The sequence below is a fragment of the Gallinula chloropus genome (genome assembly GCF_964237585.1).
Source record: "Gallinula chloropus genome assembly, chromosome: 8".
NCBI lineage: Eukaryota > Metazoa > Chordata > Aves > Gruiformes > Rallidae > Gallinula > Gallinula chloropus.
The window spans coordinates 10,866,967-10,881,903 of NC_140093.1; positions in this window are offsets into that span (position 1 = coordinate 10,866,967).

Here is a 14,937-nt window from a genome sequence, read left to right on the forward strand (position 1 = left end):
TGCTGGGGACCCTGCAGCCCACAGCAGGGCGGAGAAACTGCTACTGTTGGTAACTTCTGGGGGAAACCCCTTCTGGGTCCAGCTCCACACCAGCCAAATAAAAAAGTGAGGCCTGTGGCTGGCAACTCTTGATATGTGTAAAGGCACCAAAGGGAATGATCTGTCAGGGTTTGGATATGTCAGATATGGAGCCAGAACTGGTTATATTGTCTGTTGACCTCATGATAATAAAGATCTTTTGCTCTGTCTACGTAAGATTGAAAATCTAAGTACAAATTTTTGGTGTAACAGTATTCTTTCAGTGAGAAGAAATACAGTCTCTGATTTGTATTCCTCTGACTTGAAATCATTCATTTTAAATGACTGTTTGTTCTGCTAATTTAGAATCTGGGCAGGCATGGAAACAATTTATTTTGGTTTGTGAAAGGAGCTGAGCTTGAGTTTGTTAAGTGCATATATACTTGGTTGCTATGGGATGCAATGCAACTCCCTGCTAGAATCAGACTTCTTCAGTGGCAGGAGCTCTGTGGTGAGTTCTGTAATGGTACCCTCAGTGAGGGATCCATCCTTCACCTTCCCTGGGCTTGGAGCAGACCCAGTGATAGCTGGGTGGGTATGGCTTTCCTTCAAGCAACAGCTCCACATACCCTCTGTGGAAGGTGTGAGGGTAGCATTTGGTCCTACAGCACCCCAGGGCACCTGATAGGTGACAGGCTATCTAAAAGCAAAGGGCTGTCGTCCTCTAACTGCCACAGCAGTGGGGCAGCCCAGTATAACATGCCCTAAATGTGTTGGCCAGATGCAGTGGCAAAGAAGTGGAGATGGCTTTGTCCCTCTCTGCCAGTCACAAAGCTGTGGCCACATCAGCTGCTGAGATGTCACATTTTGCACTCACCTCTCCTCAAACTGAAGCATCAGCTGGTGTCCAGTCAGAGGCTGCTTGCTGAGGCTCTTCCCTGCAGGCTTAAGGTCTATGACAGAGCCAGGGGCTCTTTGCAGCATTTCTCCCACCTCCCACCTTCTTGATTAACCTGCCTGAGGAAAGCAGATTGAATGTCAGATCTGTTCCATCTCACTTTGTCTCCTCCACAAGAGTTATTGTCTAAAAGTCACTTAATGTACAAAACCTAGATGGTTTGGCCAACTGAGATAGCCAAAGTGACTTTCATACCCAACCCTACGTGATGCAACCCAGACTAATGTTCACACAGGAGCCCAGTCTGGCTTGGGCCTTCTGACTAAACTCCTCTTCCCAAATGGAGACAACACTCCAAATCCCAGTGCAAAGTGTCCTCCCCACTGCAACAGAGAAGTCTTTACACTTCTCACAGCCTCACTGAAAACTTAAGAGTCTTGCTGCTGGAAACATGGAAACTCTTTCAAAAAGCCTATTCATGCAGATAAAACAGGATTTTGACATCCCTAACAATGCTACTATCCCAGTAAATAAATTATCAGCATTCACTTATAATTACTTTTGTTATACTTGGGGAATTTGCTGTGAGGCAGGCACAAGTCAGAGAGTTCTGGTGCCTGTTAACTCTATTTTCCCTAATGTCTAAGTAAAACCCTTTTTTTTTTTTTTTTGAAAAATGCTCCTTATTATTTGTAGCAGAAAAGTAATTGGTATTGAACAAAAGCTGGATAATACTGTCTTTCGTGATACGCTGAGCAATGACTTGGACTACAACAGTGCTACATGAAATGATGATTTGTTTAAATAGCTTCCATCCTGGTTTGCCACTAAACCTCAGTAACAGCACATTAAATACATGCATTTCAGTACCCCAGCACAGACACTCTGTTCTGTAACTGGGAATATTTCATCTTACCACTCTGAGGACTCTTGCCAGTTGGCAGCTTTGCACGTGTGCTAAATTGCTAAATTTTTAGCATTTACCCACTTATCTAGTTTGACACAGAACGCTTGCATGAGGCAGAGGGACTTGGGTCTGGGAATATGGGCACTGCACTTTCAGGGTTATAGACACTTAAATTAGGACTCTGCAGTCAGCACAGCAATGGGGCCCTGGCAATTAAGCTGGAAAACAACAAAACATGTTAGAAGCTGGGTGAATTGAAACCATAGCCACCTAGCAGCAGAGCCGTTTGCAAGAGAGACTGCACTGTTGGGGAGAGTCATAAGCAAAACCCGCCTGATTTACTGCAGGCAGCTCATACCCTTTGAAATCAAAGAGCAAATCCATGCTGTATCTTTGCACCAGCCACCCATGGGTTTGAAACTGGGTTTGGCCCAAAACCAGTAAAGAGTTTGCCTCCTTATCTTGGATTCAGCTAAACTAGTGTGGCCATTGGCTGCTGCCAAACTGGGACTGGGGCTGTCCCTCATGCTCACGCCACCTCTCATCTGGCCCCTATTCAGTGCTGGTCTGAAGTACTGAACCAAAAGAAAACTGTTCTCTGGCTTAGCCTTTGAATGGACTCACCCCACGGGCAGCTAAGCACCAATGCTGGCACAAGGGACAGGGTGGGAGGATGGAGCCAACATGAGGACGAGAGCTGGCAGCAGGTCTGCTGCCATGGATAGCAGATAGCCCTTCCACCATCTTATCCATAGTCTCTGGCCACGTCTTCAGCACCTGCTGTCCTCACTGCAGTCACAACAGACAGATCAGGAGATTGTGGAAGATTTCTAGCCACCATCAGATTAACTCACAGTCCTAGGCTGGCTCTTGCTCTGAACCTGAGACTTTCACTGTTGACTGGTATCAGAAATTAACAACAACTCATGAACACAAGCACATTAAAGCTGTGCAGTGACTATGAAGACACAGAGACACAGGCATCTCACCACAGTTGGGTGCTCTGAGCATTTCCAGCACTGTTTCTAACTAGCCCTACCAGAGACAGCTGGGACCATGGCAAACCCCTAGATCCTCCAGCCATGTGTCCACAGGTAGTCTGCAGAGAGAAATGCATGATGGCAGCCTGCTGACAGCCTGCCTGGTCTTCATTACAGCAAACAAACTGCCTGAACTTCGTAGCAATGTTGTGCCAAGCTTCCAGCTGTGCTCAGCTCTGTTCTGGGTGCACCAGGAACCCTGTTCCAACCATTCCTGTCCTGCCAGGTTGGCGTCAGAGCAGGGACGTCTGGTTTGGAAAGTGGCCCTGAGTATCAAGTGCAGGAAGCACAGACTCAGCTCTCTTCCGAGGGAGGAAAATTGGCTTCTAGAGCCCCCCACAAAAATAAATAAATAAATAAATCTCTTTATTCAAAAGTGAGAGAGGCTTGTGGCCAAAATTCCCCATTTTGCAGTATTTCAGAGAGCTCTAGTCTTTGTTCCGGACTGAAAATCCAGCCCAGTTGGCGTAAGTCCCGTGGGTTTCAGGGCAGCTCTGATTTCATTCTCTAACTTACGCTGCTGAAAGCAGTGGCTTCTGAAAGGTGAACAGCTTCTAAGAAATGGGTTAGAGCCAGACCTGGCTGTCCTTATCACTCTTTCCCAGGGCTTTTAGTGCTAGTGGTATGTGACTAGCTAGCAGGAAAAAGCATCCACACTAACAGCAGAGTCCCAAGGACCACTTGAGGCAAAAGCTCCAACCCACCTCCCAGCATAGCCCTGTCTGGGGTGCACAGTAACGTGGCAGTAAGACTGCTCATAAGATCCTCCATAGGGTAAAGGCTGAACTACACCTCTTCCACTGAGCTCTTCACCTTTGTGATAATCCAAGTGAGTTTGAAAGGATCATTTATCCTCCATGCAAACCAGCATTACCCTTTCTCCCCATTGTAAATAACAGCATATTAATGACATCAAATGAAATAGCAGGTCTGGTGTTTGAAGCACCTGAGTCGTATAAGGGAAAGAGATGTCGCTAACAAATCTGTTCTGAATCTCCCCGGTTCACAGGGTTTTGAATACCAGAGTAGCTGCCACCTGGCTCTGGGTGTCGTCTTCCACCAGCAGCCAGGTCTGCCTGCCCTCACCCCCTGCTCCCCATCCATCCCTGGGGAGGAACAGTGTCTAGTGCCCGCTGTGTTGGCTCCAGATCAAGGCAAGCTGGGCTCTATTCCCAGACCTCCCTCTGCTTCCCGATGCTGTACAACTCAGATCCTTTCTCCAATCCTCCATCTCCCCATCTGTAACAAGAGTGAGCCACTAGTTTCTTCTTGACAGCTCCAGGTAAACAAAGCAAGAGCAGAGAGAGGGAAAGGCTGGGACTATCCAAACTGTTGCTCTATATGCAATCACTTGAGCTCAGGAGATAACGAGAACAAGGCTCCAGCTACCTCCAGCTCTGGTTTTGAAAGCAAACACCCTCATTGTTGAAGATGTGCAAATTTAAATCTTTCTGCACTCCTGCCTGTTTTCCTATGGTGCCTGTGAAAATTACAATCTTGTCACTCGAAAACAAAAGTGCTTAGCTGGCAAGAAAGACTCCATAAAGAAGGCAATGGAAGCTGTCACATCTGTACTGTCTGAACACCATCTGTCTCCCAAGTTTACTCTGAAAGAAAGCAAATCGCATCCAGTTCCCTTGCTATATATCAGTAAAATGCTTAGCAGTGGCACTTGGAGAAGGAATGAACACATTTCAATTAGACAATGGCATCATAAAACACCAGCTTAGTAAATAAAAACCTGGAGGTTAACATTTGTAGAGATTAAGCAGTCTGTTAAGTAAAGTTTACCATGGCCTGGTAGGGTTTTTGTAATACATAGTTATATACATGTAGCATCCAAAACAGGCCCCTTAGCTTACTTTTCAGACTGTTATTTTTGCTTTAAGCATATATGACTGCCTCTCAGGAGTTACCTGAGATCCAGAGACTGGTTTGGAGCTACAGATACCTGCAGAAACAGATGTATCATGTTCGGTAGAGAAAGAAAGGACAGCAGAATGATGGAGAGTGAAAGTCACAGAATGGTTTAGGCTAGAAGGGAGAGTCACAGAATGGTTTAGGCTAGAAGGGAGCTTTAAAGATCGAACAGGCAAATGTTATTGTTGCTCAAGGGGCTGGTGACAAATGCTGGAAACAGAAGGTCACTGCTGCAAGCGGGCTGGCTACCACTCAGAAAAATATAATTGCCAGGTTAGATAGAACTGAATCCTGTGCTAATGCCTTGCTGAGAGCCCTGCAGTATATGCATCACCACTGATTCTGCAACTGCTATGGTTATGAGGATATAACTTACTGCTTTCCCCTCTGTACATCTCCAAATAGCCTCCCAGATGTTTGGTCCTGTAAGGATGGAGTGACAACTGCATCCACTGCAAGCCTAAACTGAGAGGTTTTTTGGCTGGTTTTGCAGACAGCCTTTGCACCCAGAGCAGAGTAAACCTGGTCAGACTTCAGGTTCTTCCAAATTCAGATCAATGTTTTTGTTTAAGATAAAGCAGTACAAATACCTCAGAAAGGCTGCTCCTGCAGAGTGCTCCCAGAGTAGCAGGTCCCTGTGGGCTCAGGCAGGTCCTTTTCAGAGGAGTGGTGTCCTCTGCCTGCTTCAAGAAGTGGATGCTCAGAGCTCCCATCATGGTGGCCCTCTGTTGACTTGGGACAGAATTCGTTCACAGCACCTCAAGAATCTTCAGCGTAAAAGTCACCAGCACATTGACACTGCAGCGACGTGGGCCTCACAAACAGCCAAAAACATTGGTCCCATTTTATATAAGTGGAAAGAAGTCTCAAACACAGTTTGTGGTGATGCATTTGCTATCACACTTCAATAACAACCAGACCAGACCCACCTGGTGCAAGTACTCCAAAGAGCTGCTGAAACCTGTCAAAACACCCCTGCACTACAGTACTCTCGCTCCTGTGCTGCCAACCCTCCTTCCTCCATGCTTTTTCCCCCTGCTTCAGCATCATTTCCCTCCCTACCCCTCCATGAGCTGAGAGATTATCTCAATTATTCCAGCTGTTGTGCTACACCACACTGAACACAATCAAAGCTAACAAAGCATGCTTCGCTGGCTCCATTGTCATCTGGCACTGAAAGCTGAAGATCCTAAATGAACAGTACTTAAGCTGATGTCATACTCGAGGGAGTTCAGCAGAGAGGAGGGGGAAGAGAAAAGAAATAAAGCTGTGGATTTTATACAGCTGGGGTTTTTATTATCATTAGAAAACTTGGGAGAGGTGTTGACAGGATGGGACCGGGACAAAGCTGTGATTCTGGGGTTGTATCAGTCTGGCAATCTTTTTGAAATGCAGCCTTCTTAGACAAATATCCCCAGGAATACCTTGGATTATGAATGCAGATTTACCTGGGTCTGTGCTCATGTAAGGTCCTGGATAGTGCTGCAATTTCATTCACTTATGCTGATACAGGCAAGATGCAGTCTTCCACTTCAAACACCGTGATTAACACAGCGGCATCTTCAAGGCATCCATCTGAAACCAAATGAAAAGAAGAAGAATGAACTGTAAAGCAGAGCCCAGATTATACATGCTTCCAGCTCATTTCCCTAAGCAGAGAACTTCAGACTCACCATCATCAGGGTGGATGACAAATAAGGGCTGTAGCATTAGGCAAAAAGAAGTCCATCTGCTCACCCTGCTCCACCCAAGTTTGCAGCAGTCACTGCACAAAGATGCTCCAAGTGGGAAAAAGGAAAGGGAGTAATTTGCCCAGGGGCTGGTAGGGATGGGACTGCCTCTGCCTGTGGGTTACAGGTATGTTGTCCCAGTCTGCCTCTCCCTTTTTGCCTGCTACACTTCATTGCAAAAAAACAAGAATACACCACATGCCCATGAAATGGCACTCCCTTTCCATGGTTGTTTTTTAGGTGCTACTGAAGTCCACACCAGTCTCCTTGGGATGCTTAGCTGGAACCTTGGGACCCTACAGAGTAAGAGAGCAACAAATTCCAAAATAAAAATGATCAAACCTCTTCACATCATGGCCCACATTCACTTTTACGGATTTCTAAGATATACAGTCTTTTTAAAAACTTAATGTTGACATTCCCATATCCTCTCCCAGATACTGAAAAGGCCAGAAACTTTGCAGGCTTTCACGTGATGCCATGTCAGTGGGCTGAGAGCATTTCTTTGCTTCTTAGCATGAGAACCACAGCAAACTCTTCTCCATTATCATCCTCTAGTATTGCACCTAGGGATGTACATTCCAGGGACACTCAGAGCTTCACAGCAAGCACAGAATAATCTCCCAAAATCTATGCTCATGTTGCCTAGAACAAAAGAAAAGACCCCCCTCTGTATGGTAGATCTATGGCATACAGCTGAAGATGCCAATCTCCATCTCATACAGAGCAGTATTAAACATAAACAGAGCAATTTTTTGCAGTAAATCCATACACACTTGTGCAAGACATCAGGCAAAGACGATACCCACACGCACACGCAGAGCTCTCTAATACCCAGTACCTGAAGCGTTAATCCAGCACAGCAGAAACAAGGTAATCTCTGAAATGAGGACAGTGCTCCAAGAACAGATCGATCCAGGGTTGCCCTTCAGATCCCAGCTGCTGACAGACAGCAGATTGATCCCAGTGTGGTTTGAATTTCTCTCCCGACAATTCAGACAGGCGAGGGCCAGGAGCTCTGTAAATGCATAATCTGTGTCTGGCACTCGCTGGCTACACGCTAAACAACGATAAAACCTTTGGAGCAAGCTGTTTCCCCTCCAGTCGGTTAACATTTGTATCCAGCTGAACTCCTGGGGTGATAAGTACAGCGGGCTTCCCCCTCTAAGGCAGATAAGTAAAACATACTGTAAAGAAAAGTACAGGGTATTGGCACATCTCTCCCAGAGGGGCTGTCAGGAGCTTAGTGCTGCAGTCCCCACAAATGCAAGGAACAAGAAGGGCATTTTATTTTCCAGAGAGCCTCTCCACTCCCTCTCTCTGCCTTCCTCGCTCATAACCCATCCCTTTTTTTGTTTTGCATGCCCCCCCGGGTTGGTGAGCACAGAGCCGGGCCTGACACCAGCCACAGCAGTGTCCCCCCGGGTTGGTGTACACAGAGCAGAGCCTGACACAGGCCACAGCAGCATCTTTGCTAATTCTCAAAGTGCCACCTACAGTTTATGCGAGTGCATCTGTGAGAGCAGCACACGCATCCACCAGCAGCGAAGGAGACAGGCTATAAATGTGTGAGAGAGTGTGTGTGGATATATATATCTATATGCATATGAGTACTGAGACATGATCAAACCAGCCTGTAGCTTGCACATGAGAGGACAGAAATAAGCCTGGAAACGCCTCTGTTCTGGGGAGCGGGTCCTCTGCCTATGAGGGAAATCAGGCATTAGGTACACAAACTCTGCAGGAGCCTCGCAGGGAAGGAAATAGGGATGTTCTGACTCCACCTCATATACTCCGCAAGTGGCCCTCAGGCCCTAGCTCAGGAGGTGTGCCACAAGCACAGAAAAGGGATCTGATACCTATTTTCTTTCCTGATAAAATATGCCAGGGGATTCAGCCCTACCTGCTCCCCAGAAGTGCCACGAAGATGATCGCAAGTGGGAGCGAGTGCTAGAGCGGAGCAGTGCAGAAGCTTCAATAGTTGCAGTGATTTAGCAATCACCACCACCACCTCCATCCCACTCCCCCAGCAAAAGGGCCCTGCACAGTAGGGAAGCTTTTTTAGGCAGTAGGGAAGGCAAACAGGGCAAAGAAAATGAAAGCAACAGCCGAGAGGCTTGTGATTTAATCAGAGCTGGCTTTCTACTGCGTGCTTGCTCTGTTTCTTCACTTATTTTTGAGGGAAAATATCCATGTCTATAGAAAAATTGGAAGGTTTAAAAAACCCCTTAAACTATTCCTTGCTCCTTCAGTATAATTGAAATAGAAAAAAAAAAACCAAAACCACCACAACCTAATTTTCTTGCAGATATATATTAAAAGAAATAAAAGGCTTAACTGGTCACATGTTGTCCTAGGGTAGTCATGCTAGCCAGGGAGTTCACAAAGCCATCCCTAGATCCATGAAGAAACACTAGCCCAAACACTCATAGGAAGAGGTTTTCCTTGGAGAGCTGCTTCCTGCATCCAGGTATCTTACAGCTCTGTGCAATGGCTTTGTCTTTTCCTTGGGGTTTCATCCAACACAGAGAAGGCAGTTGGAACTGATGCCATCAAAGAAGCTCCCCAAGTTTGTTGAAGAGCCTGATCCTGGCAGGAAAAAACACCCTCCGGCTTAAGTAGATGTTTGCGGGAAAAGGTTTTGGAGAGGCTTGAGTGCTGTGCTCTGCTCTAGAGCTACTCATCCTTTCTGCTCCCTGCTCCAACCAACCCCAGAGAACCCAACAACACACTGTTTGGACATGGGCACACTTGAAAATGACTATTTACAATGATTTCCCTCAGATTGACAAGAAAACAGGAGCACAGAATTGTTTTTAAATGCACCCTGTGGCTAAAAGCCTGAAAGCGGCTGGCCTCTGGCCAGGCTGTGAGAATGAACAATGATATTTTGGGGCAGAGGCAGCAGCAAGCCCAGCTTCTTCCTGCTATTATTTGACTTTTTAAAACGTACTTAAACGGAGAGGTTGTTAACTAATTGGATGTCTTTCAGTTTGACCCTTAGCTTTGGCTCATGGTACTGTAGATATATAAACAGCACATTCCCAATATTCTCTTCAGTCATCAGTCATTTGTCTTACACACCAGTTTGTTTCTTTTGCTCTTTTCTTTTTAAATTATTATTTCTTTGCTGTAAGTTTAAGCCTTTTGTCAGAAAGAGAAGATGGAAGAAACTTTTCTTCCTTTCTGTTCAAGAGAAACACTCTTATTCTGCCTGTTAACTGATTTTTCAGCTTCTGAAGAAGTAAACAAAATATTAAAAAGTCAAAATCAAAGATGAAATATTGAGGTTGTCCTGACTTCTTGTTTCCTTTACAGATCTGCCATCAACCATTTGAGATTTTCATTTCTGTTCCAAAACAGCAAGCAAGAAAATAATTTACAAATTCTTCAAAACTCCCACAGATATGGGAAAAACATTCCCACTTAACCATCTGGACAACTCCTCTGTCTGCTGCAGTTTATGATTGTTATGATCAGACACCATCCTCCTCACTGGTGAGGGCAGGAGCCAGCTCCATCCTGCAGGTGATGGGACATCACCGACTCCTCCAGTGAATGGTCCTCTTCCAACAGGGCAGGTGGCTGCAGTGCCATATGACTTGTCCTGCACCAATCCATGCCAACAAAGGACATAATGTCACTGAAGGCTGGCCCAACACCACCAGGAATGGCAGGGGAAGCTCCTTCAGGGTGGGTCTGGCAGGATTTGAGGTTGGGTGAATGTTTAAATGGCTGCTTCTGGGGTAGGATCTCAGCACTTTTGAGCAGAGAGAAAGAAAAACTGAACAAGTCTTTGGTTTTGGGGTTTTTTTTCTTTCATCTGGAGGGTGGTCATTTATCTGGCAGATCATTGCCAGGCACTCTACTCTCCTGGTCTTTTTCTGCTATAGACAGACATTTGGTGGGGGTAGACAGAAGGAAATTAAAAATGCAAAAGGAAAATTTGACCAAACTACTCCTACTTTTTGAAAACCCAAAATACATGCATGTGTGAGCTGGCTAGATGGGAGCTGAAATCCTAGGTAGAGTCACCCAGCAATATCCTTATGTGTCCCCTTCCTTCTTCCTTCCATCCACTACTGTTAGTTGCAGCCTCTGGGTAAAAGCCCCAAAGAAAAGGGGGAGCCCTCAGTCAGGGAATTGGCTGGGGGTGGTCCCACAGACTCACAGCCACACACTTCTCTGAGACTAAGCCAGCCTGTTCTGGGAGGTACTGCAGATGAAGACAACCACATGTAGCTGAAGGTCCCCACATTTAACCACAAGTGGGTGTGGAGAATCTGCTCAGCCAGCATGTTGCTGCAGTGCTGAAAGGCAGAGAGGAAAACTATCTTGCAGCAAGCCCAGCTGCTCTCTGCCTGAGAGATGGCTCTGGCAAAGATGCTGCAAACCCTTCTGCTGAGGCCTGTGCCTGGTTACAGCTGGGTCTGATGGAGTGGTAGAGAACAGAAGGGTAACAGAGTGCCTACAGATTTTCTGAAAACAGATGAGTACAAGAGACCACAAAATCCATTCAAATGGGGGACAGACTTCAGAGGTGTCAGAAATGGGAGACAGAGTGTCACATGAAGCTCCAACAAGACAATAAGCCAGAGTCAGATCTTTTTTTCTTAGAGATCACAATGAGCCATAGGGAACAAAGCAGTAGAAAATTAGACTTCATGAATTCCAACTCTCATGCATGGACTCCTCTTTATGACAGGACTGAGACTACCCAGCAAAAGAGAAAATTCAGTTGGTGGGAAGGTAGGTTGAAGCTCAGGAATAAGGTATGGGACCAGTACACAAAAACTTGATTAAAAGGAAAACAGTGGTTCATAGGCTTTCTTTAGGAAAGATTAGTCTCTCGATCTACCCTGCTCGTGGAAATGGCTCTGGGTGCCTCCATCCAAGCAGGAGGCAGGATCAGGACCTTCTACCCTGCCTTGTAAGAAACTCACCAAACATGCCCTGGGGAGCTGTGCAGATAAACAATACATGAAACGTATGTGAGAAGTGTGCAAGACTGAATATATGTGGGAGAAGAAAGGAGAACATGAGAAACCAGACATCTAACAAAGAAAGAGGAACAGTGATCAGGCAAAGCACTAAGATGAGAGAGAGTTGTTATTAGAGGCAAGAAGTGAAAAGAGGCAAATTAAACACCAGTTCAAACCAGAGTAAAAATAGCACAGCAGGAAAAGGAAAAAGAAAACACCTGCAAAGGAACAAAACTGATGTTTTTCAGGAGGTGCTATCACACTTACGCATCTGCTCAGCCAGCTCTGTGGGAGAGCGCATCCTGGAATCAACTGCAGGACAGCGAGGTGTCCCAGGGAATGGCCCTAGCTGTAGCCCACCCTGCCCAACATCTGTGCTGTCCTGGCAGATAACAAACTTGGGGACTGCTGTTGGGTCACTGTACTTGGTTAATGTTTTTATTTTTATCAAGACAGAACAGGCACCGCTGTTTTTTGAGATACCTGCATCTCCATCTCTCCTCACCTGCAGAAGAAGATGGGGTCTGGGACACTGGAGCTAAATCCAGCTAGAAGCAAAAGTTAAATCCAGATACACAGCTCATTGGTGCAGAATTCTGCACACAGCGGTGTCAAGCAGGAGCATCTCTATTAAGATACCTCAGAAAGTTAAGACAGATGCAACATCCATGTATTTACGTGTGATCCACATCCTGGTCACAAAGTTAAGGCTAGGAATAAGAACAAGACCAAAACTTCACCTTGGGACATGACCCCCCAGCTCTGCCCCATATTTAGCTGCATTTGCTACAAGATGCATCAATCCCTGGTTAGAGCTAAGAAAACTGAGAGCAAAGCAAAGCAGGAATCTGTCAGTCCCACATGACACAGGGTGCAAAGCAATGCTAATGCATCACTGCAAAAGTCACAGCTGATTAGGTGCATCTGGGGTTGTCTCCCTAGTCCCTTCTTGAAGAGGCACGCTAAAATCAGCCAGGCTGCTCATGAAAGGCAGTAGTGAAGGCTGTCAGTACTGCAAGTTCAGCACCAAACAGGCAGAGACTTTTCAACCCTGAGCTGTCACAGTGCCACCATCTCAATGTTGGGAGCCTCTCCTCCCAGCACCGTGTGAGGCTGGATGCCTCTCTACAAAACCTTCTGCTTTTGTTCAAGAGCACACTCTTCATCCCACCTCCCTCCTGCCTTCTCTGCTTTCATTTCTCACCATCATCCCTTTGGGTCCCTCAGAAACAGATTTGACATGAAACCTGAGGGGATGCTTTGGCTTTGTCCTTGCCCTCAAAACTCAAATGCAAGTGTCACCTACACATATTCCAGGAATGAAGCTGGTACTGCTGGTTCCTCTGGCTGACAGAGAGACTTCCTTTAGCATAAGGCACCGAGTTACAGGTCCATGCTTGCAAGCCTACCCTGCTCAATCCTCATCCCCTGTGGGATTAGTCTGGTGGGAAGGAATGTCTCTAAGGGTTTTAGAAAGTTTTTGTGCTCCCTTTTCTGCCTCCAGCTTTCCTGCCTGACCTTTGCTGGGTGACCCTGCAGTTCAGCTGCCTCTCTGCAAACTCAGGATTAACAGAACCACTCTGCCCCAAGGCAGCACTGCCTGAATAAATGCATTAACAGTTGTATTAGGCATGAAAGTGATGGCAAATGGGATGAATATGAAAGATTACTGCATGTTTGATTTCTAACTTTACCTCCTAGACTACACTGAGTACCCTGACTTCATCAAAGTGCTACTCATGCTGACAGCCCCTGGAACACGGAGGCAAAGTCAGCCTCCCATGAACACTCTTCTCAGACCTGTGTGGAAAGACCAGCCCTGGCCACTCTGCTTCCCTTGCTTCCCCACATTTCCAAATGTGCACACACAGCTGGAGATCTGAGCATCAAGAACACACATTTAGGTGCAATCATAAAAACACAGTCCTTTCTCTGATGGTATATTATTCTGACAATTTCCAGGTGTAAATACACACCAGTCCAGCTATTCTTAGGTGAATCCAAACGTTAGAACACCAGCTATTTGCTTTAACATGACCACAGGTCTTTGGGAAAAAGAGAAGCTGTATTCACGTACCTCTGTGATAGACAAGCGAATTGGCTATTTACATGGGAAGTAAAAACATCCACTAAACATTTTTATGCCACAGTTTTATGCTGTGGGCTTTTTAAAGAATTATAGCTTTACTCCAAACCCACCTCCCTTCCCTCTCCGCGTTGCTGTTTCGCTTTGCGAGTGCTGTAACACCGTATTTACTGATTCAGCTAACAGTTAAGGAAGGTCGAGCTGACCTTGTCGAGCACACGCTGTCTGGGTAGGGAGCCTACTGGGGACCATATATGTCTGGCTAATATGGCCTCCCTGTGTGGTAAGCCCGCTACTTGCCGGAGTTAATATTCACACCCACTCTGTGCAGGGGTTGCAAATACCCAAGGAACAATTAACCTGCCACAAATGCTTGTTTCATCATTTTTAATCCAAGGCGTTGACAGAAAAAATTATGGGTTTTTCCCTACTTGGTTTAGAATAAGCAGCAGTGAAGGCTACAGATTTACTAATGAAATGCTTCCTAAAAGAAATTCTCAAACAATGAGCCCTCCCATCTGCCTCTCTTCACTGCCTAGTTTTCATGCAGCAAGGAACTCAAATTTCACATGACTTATACCTGCTTTTGAGGGAAATGCCCTTTTAAAACATGCCAATGCCTACTGACTGATGCAACTGCCTTGCACTTAGAAAGAAACAGTTAAAAGAAATACATTAAATCTCATGCCAGAGCCAGACCGGCTGTCTGAATTCCTTTGAGTCAATCAGCACATTGTTGCTGCTGTAAATCAAAGGCAATTCTGCAGCACACCACCATTTTATCAGGCAGGTACTGCCCTGCAGAGGTAAATGGGTATGCATATTAACTGCAAGAATTTATTCAAAGTTCATAACATTCTGGTGTTTTGTTTATAGTATAAATAATAAAACATGTTATTTTAACTGACATACCTTATATAAGCAAAGTGCTGAAGACGTATATGCATAGATATATACTATGGATGTATAGATACATCTCACATACATATTTATTTCACTACACAAGATGATGGGATCATTGTTATATCTCATGTAAGACTGGAAACTATTTTCTATAGATCATGATGACAACTTCTGTTGGAAAACTGCAGGATATTAGCCTTGGATGCTCTGAATAAATTCTCAGCTTTTTAAGGAGCTGCAAGAAAGTTAAAACTGCTCCTCAAGAAATATGCACATTGTGAATAATGTGATTTTCCAGGCCAGTGTAACTAAAGGCTGCAAAGCAGAGGAAATAAATGTGCAAAAGAAAAGACTGGAGAGCACCCTAAGAATATTTATATTGTTAATTACCAGATAGGAACAAAATATTCGTGTGTTTTATTATCACTGTATGCTTTGATGTCATATCAAAAA